Here is a 7,040-nt window from a genome sequence, read left to right as displayed (position 1 = left end):
CCCCTGTTTGAATTCCTGACCTGTGAAATCCATGAGACACAATCAATGGCTGCTTTACATCATAAGTGTAGGGTTAATTTGTCACACAGCCATACTAACTGAAGATATCTGTTACATAAAAATCTCCATAAAAGGGAAACAGAACATGGCAGTGTTTTGAGACCCAGATGTTAGGCCAAAGTTGGAAAAGCCTTAAGGTTATCAGAAGAAGCATGAAGGCCGTCATAAAATGTGTCATTTAAGGCTTAAAGGAAAGTGAGGAACTTGTTATTGGAACATGGAGGAAAGGAAAATCTTGTTCTGCAGTGGCAGTAAGTTTAAACACAATGTCACCAACAGGTATCTGGAAAAGAGAAACTATATATGGTAAATTGAATGATGCAACTAAGGAGATTTGAAGCAGGGTATCAAAGAGGCCATCTAACATCTTCTTGTTGCTTATAGAAAAATGTTAGAGAAATAACTCAAAGGGAAAACTGTTAAATACAAAGAAAGGTTCAAAAACTGTAACTTACAGGCTTTCCAAGATTCTAGATTTAAAGAACGGTTTTAGAGAAAAGAGAAAATGCATAGTAAGATTATAAGATCCTTTGTAAGACTAGAGAAAAATCTAATATGGTAGCTCCAAGAATCATTTAGTTGAACAAAAGCTCCCTTAAAGATCTTTTCGAACTTGTCTCACAGATCTTCTCAATTTAACAATAGGATTTGCGAGATCTGAAGAGCATTCAGTATTCCTCAGAAGTTGTATGGGGTGCCCAAATAAACCAGGGCTAAACTCAAAGAGATTTATGAGTGTGGCTTTTGTTAGTGGAGAAGATTATGTTTTGATTCATAAGAAAATCACTATGTTTTTGAAAGACTTAAAATGGCTTGAACTATGAAATTAAAGAGATTTTTGTAACCTCAACTTTAAAAAAAAAGATTTTATTAATTATTTGACAGAGAGAGAGAGCATAAGCAGGCAGAGCAGCAGGCAGAGGGAGAGGGAGAAGCAGGCTCCCCACCAAGCATAGAGCCTGACATGGGGCTCGATCCCAGAACCCTGGGATCATGACCTGAGCCAAAGGCAGACACTTAACTGACTGTGCCACCCAGGTGCCCTTGTAGCCCCAACTTTTTATGAGTAGGATGCATGGTAAAAAAAAAAGAAAAGAAAAGAAAAGAAAAGTCAGCTATAAACACATCCCACTTTGTATTGAGAAGGAAAGATGAATAAAATCATGGAATCAAAAGCTTTGATGAGTCATTCCCAGGCCATAGGACTGAGCCCTCACCAAGGAACTAGCAACATGCAGCGAACTGGATCACTGAATTGCTGTGGACCTTTGACTCCAACATGTCTCGTGCTTGTCTCCCTTTGCAGAGGAGTATCTATGCTTGTCAAACATTTCATGTTGGTGTGTGTATGTGTGCATGTGGGTGTGAGTGACAGCATCTCTTCAGTTCACAGGATTTTCAAATCAAGAAGAGCTGTACTTGACTACATGGACATGAGATCCGACAGCTGAGCAGCCTCACCCAACAGAGCACAGATCTCGGTGAGGTCCTGGGTCTTGAGATTGAACCTGTCACTTAATGGGATGAGAGTCTGGGGGTTTTGGAAGAGACACATGTGAATTTTGTATGTAAGAAGAATGTGAATTTTTCGGGCCAGAGGAGAAACCGTGGTAGATGGTAGATCCATGACAGATATATGCCACATATATGTGACAATGTGAGTAACATCTCCTCCCTCTGAGAGCTGAGATTTCTGTCCTCTCTCTGTTGATTCTGGGTAGAGAATTGTAACTTCTCTGACCAACACAGTGTAGTAGAAATAGTGTTATATAATTTCCGGGTAGGTCATAAAAAGGATATAGTTTAGATCTGTTCTTCTTTTATCTTGAGATAGTTGCCCTTGAAACCCAGACACCAAGTTCTGAGGAACTTCGGGTCACATGGAGATGCCATATGTAGGCTTACCAATGGAAAATCTAAACTAAGGTCTCAGTGGACAGTCTGCATAATTTTATACATTAGTGTCTTCAGATTATAATACTCAGGTTTTGGGTCTGCCAACCCGGGGCCCAGTATCATGAAGTAAAGACAAGAAATCTCTATTAAGCCAGGTGTTCATTCCTGTCCCACAGAATATGTGAGCAAACAATTTTGGGATAAATTTTTATCTAGCCTTAGTGAAATAAACAGATTTTCTTGGCATGAGCAAAAAATTGGTCACAAAAAGCACAAACTATAAAAGAAAAAAGTTAACAAATTTGACTTCTTCAAAATCATACTTTTATATCTTTTAAAAAGTGCCATTAAGAAAGTGATGAAGGCAGGGGCACCTGGGTGGCTCAGTCGGTTAAGTGTCTGCCTTCTGCTCAGTCATGATCCCAGGGTCCTGGGATTGAGCCCCATGTCTGGCTCTCTGCTCAGTGGAGAGCCTACTTCTCCTACTTCCTCTGCCTGCTGCTCTACCTGCTTGTGCTCTCTCTCTATAATAAATAAATTTAAAAATCTTTTTAAAAACAGTGAAATGGCACGCCACTGAATAAGAAAATACATTTGAATACATATATCTTAAGTAGAACATTTTAACCAAAATATAGAAAGAACACTTACAATTCTTTATTAAGAAGACAACTCACTAAAAAAGAAAAGACGACTCACAAATACAATGGGCAAAATAGTTGAACAATTAAAAAATTACATAGATAGTAAAATATAATAAATATATAAAGATATCTTTAAAAATATAAAAATAGTTAATATAAACATATAGTAGTAAGGACACAATCAACATCAGCTACTCCTCGGGAACATGCAAATTAAAACCACAATGAAAAATGAATACACAGCCACAGAAGGATTAACATTTTAGTGGCCCCAAATTACGTATTCCGAGCAAGTGTTGCTGGTGGAAGTTTAAAATGCTCTACAGAGGTCAGGGCCTTTGTCTTTCTCTCCCTGCAGGTGGGAGGCTGCCCAACGGACCTATTTGGTGTTAGCCTGGCATCAGGTTCCCGGCCCCTGGGGGGCTTGCTCAGGTCAATTTTTCCATAACTTTGTGGAGAGAAGGGAAGTAGAGGCGTGGCTTGGTAACATTTCTGTTACATTTCTTTCTCGGAGGAACTGGCCAAAAAAAAAAAAAAGTGAAACTTTGGGAGCGCCTGGGTGTCTCAGTGGGTTAAGCCTTTATCTTTGGCTCAGGTCATGGTCCCAGGGTCCTGGGATTGAGCCCCGCATCAGGCTCTCTGCTCAGCAGGGAGGCTGCCTCCCCCCTCCTCTCTGCCTGCCTCTCTGCCTACTTGTGATCTCTCTCTATGTTAAATAGATTTTTAAAAATCTTAAAAAAAATAAAATTCTGGATCACCGGATTAGTCTGAGTGGGGCAGTCCAGCCCAGGCATCTATCTCTCCAATTACTTGGGATATTTCCTCAAACTTCTTCCCCTGGAGCTCAGTTTTTATTTGTTAAAATGGCTCAGTCCTCAGTCTGCACGTAAAAATTCGGGTTGGCACATAATGATTCTGTTCAGGATGCCTTGCCCTGGAAGAAGGTTTGTTTGAAAGCTTATTTGAGAATGAAGCAACTGGAACCTTGAAGCCTTTGAGCCCTCATCATTAATGGGACACACTGCCAGAGGGTATGCTTGACCACAAAAACAGCTTTCTCTGCACAGGGTCAGACGACTTGTCGGCAAAGCTGCGGGAAGTGAGCACAGGCCAGTGCATTTATGGAATCCAGATCCACAGTTGGGCAGCAGTGAAGTGTGATGAACAGGAGCTTGGGATGGGCTCCTTTGAGAACACTGTGGCCTGTTGGGAATGGAGCTCTGGAAGCCAGGACCCAGAACTTCCGGGGTCGCCAGGGGGCAGTGTTAAGCGTTGAGTACAAAGATGAACTGAGTATCTTGGTGAGTGACTCTGAAGAGTTCACTGGGAAAATACGGACTTAATCTGCTGGGATGAGCCTGAACACATGCACCGATGCATGGAATGGGTCACCAAAGTGATTCTGCAAGAGTGTCAAGTCAGATCTCTTTTGCACAGCCCTGGAGACTACATACTCTGAAGTGTGGACAACTATGAGATCAAGATTTGGCCAGCTGGGAGAGAAATCAACTGCAAGTGCTTAAAGATGTTGTTTGTCACTGAGACTAGAAGCATCTGCCTACCTCCAAGACTTCAGTATGATGGTACATACATTGTAGTTTGGCAGTGCAGGACTTAGTCGGTTGTGATATTCTCAGGGTCAGCGGACTCCTGAGATAGCAAACATGGCCTTGCGTGGCTTTGGAGATATATTTTTCCCATTGTTTGACAACTGTTCCCTGCATATCATAGACTTGCAGACAGAGAACCTGATTAGCCACTGGCCTCTGCCAGAATACAGGAAGACAAGGAGAGGCTTGAGCTTCCTGGTGGACAAAGCGTCCTGGGTCAATGGACTGTATGGGCACCATGACACGGGCTTGGGCTTTGCTACCAGTGCGCTTGACCACAGGATTCATCTGATGTTGTGGAAGGAGCATAGCCCGCATCACCGGCTGACCACCGTTGACTAAGTTTGGGTGTGGGGACTATGGGTGTTCAGTGCCACCTCCATGGCAGTGTATGGCATGAACCAAAGTTCTTACCTAACAGTTTCATCATGGCGCAGCGCATGATTCTTTATCTGTGTTTGCCAAGGGACCAGGGCTTGGGGCAGGGGAGGGCTTGTTTTTTTGACATACAGCACAGCATGCTAACAGGGTACACCACTGACTTCATTTGTACTAAGCTCTTTTGGTCAGTATAGGAGGATGCATTTTGGATTCATCTTTCTTGAATGTTAGTTTGAAGTAAAGAAAGTTCTATGGTTCATTAACCTGCTTGTTGGTTGCCCATAAAACACATTCTGCTTAAAAAATAACAAAAAATAAAATAAATAAAATAGTACTACCAGTTTGGATATCATTTTAGCTATTTCTTATCAAGTAAAACATATGTTTTCCATATAATCCCACAATTTCAATCCTAGGTATATCCATAAGTTTAAAGAATCTCTGTCTTCTCACAAAATATATGTGTAGTCATTTTCTGTTGGTGTTTTGATATTTGCATGGTGGAATGAGGAGTTAGAAATTTCTTGTCTGCTATTTTGCTCCTGGTCTGTTTGCCATAACTATACTGTGATATAATTTCCAAGCAGCTTTATTTATAATTGTCAAAAATTGGGGAAAAAATCCAAACATTTCTCACCAAATTGTGAGTGTGTAAACAAATTGAAGTGTATTTGTCCAATAGAATAGTACTAAGTGATAAAAAGAAAGAAATTACTGATACATTTAATTAAATGGTTGTATCTCAGAAATATTATGCTGTACAAAAGTAGCTATACATAAAGCATATATACAGTATGATTCACTTTATATGAAATTTTAGAAGAAGCGAATTGAATCTATAGTGACAGAAAGCATATCCGTATTTGTCTAGGGCTAGGATTGTTGGGGGAATTGACTGAAAATATTTAAGACAAAACTGTTGGAGTGATGGAAGTGTTTTCCATATTGAGTGTCATAGTGGTTATACAGACTTATACATTTGTCAAAACTCATCTGAAACTATACACATAAAATGTCTATATTTTATTTCATGTAAATTGTACCCCAATAAAGTGGAATAATATCACAAATTAGGGAAATGCAAATGAAACCCATTGCCTACCAGTTAGTATGATGTATCTGTCAGAGTTCTCTAAGGAAACCGGACCTATAGGATGTATAGGAGTGATTGGGTGATTGATGTTAAGGAACTGGCTCACAAGATTGTAGAGACTGGCAAGTTCACAGACTTCAAGGTGGGCCAGTAGAATGGGGATCCAGGGAAGAGTTGATGTTGTGGTTGGAATCCAAAGACATTCTGCTGCAGAATTCACTCTTCTTGGGAAGAGATCAGTCTGTTTCTATTAAGATCTTCCAGTGATTAGATGAGGCCCAACTGTATCATGATGGGTGATCTAATTTATTCAACATCTACTAGTTTAAATTTTAATATCATCTAAAAAATACCTCCAAAGAAACATAAAGAATAATGTTTGGTATCTGGGTACTGAGGCCTAGACAAATTAACACATTAAACTAGACATCAAGGATGGCTGTTATTAAAGAAATAATAATAACATGTTGACAAGAATGTGGAGAAATGAGAAAACTTGTAATTGTTTGTTGAAATGTAAATTAGTGCAGTCATTATGGAAAACAGCATGGTGACCCTTCAAAAAAAATAGAAACATAGAATTACCTCATGATATAGTGAGTCCCCCTCTAGGAAGATGTTCAAAGCAACTGAAGGCATAGACTCATAGAGACATTTTTGCTAGTGAAAAGAGCCAGACTCAAAAGCCCACATGTAAATTCCATTTACATGAAATGTCCAGAGGAAGCAAATCCAAGGAGATAGAAAGTACATTTGTCCTTGCTCGGGCCTGGAAGAGAGACAGAGGGGGTTAGAAGGTGGTGACTAACAGATATGGGATTTCTTTGCTGTATAAATTAAAGTGTTCTAAAATTGATGGTGACAATGGTGATGCAACTCTGTGCTTATAGTAAAAAACATTGAATTGTACACTTCTTAAAAGATTCTATTTTTAAATAATCTCTACACCCAATGTGGGGCTGGAACTTACAAGCCCAAGATCAAGAAATGCATGCCCTACTGACTAAGCCTGCCAGGTGCCCCAAACTATACACTTTATATGATTGAATTGTATAGTATTTGAATTATACTTCAATAAAGATGTTTAAAAAAGTAATAATATATGGCACCTATAGTTGAAATATTAAAAGATATCTAAGAACATTATGGTCACAGTTATAAAACTTTATTGAAAATAACTAAAGATGACACAAATAAATGCTAAAATTAATTCTGTTCTTGTATAGGAAAACCAATACAAAATGTCACTTCCAATATTCGTCCATAGATTCAAAACACTCCAATCAAAATAATGACAGCGTTTTTCTTTGAATTTGAGAACATGATATTGGTGTAAAGACTCTACTGAAGAAGGAA

The 7,040-nt window shown here is 39.3% G+C and overlaps 1 pseudogene; it reads left to right on the top strand.

The window, feature by feature from the left end:
- The first annotated feature begins 277 nt into the window (after positions 1–277).
- On the top strand, positions 278–4,552 carry LOC116582337 (annotated as a pseudogene).
- Positions 4,553–7,040: the final 2,488 nt, after the last annotated feature.

This window comes from Mustela erminea, chromosome X, assembly GCF_009829155.1.
Source record: "Mustela erminea isolate mMusErm1 chromosome X, mMusErm1.Pri, whole genome shotgun sequence".
Taxonomy (NCBI): domain Eukaryota; kingdom Metazoa; phylum Chordata; class Mammalia; order Carnivora; family Mustelidae; genus Mustela; species Mustela erminea.
This window is presented reverse-complemented; position numbering and strand designations above follow the sequence as displayed.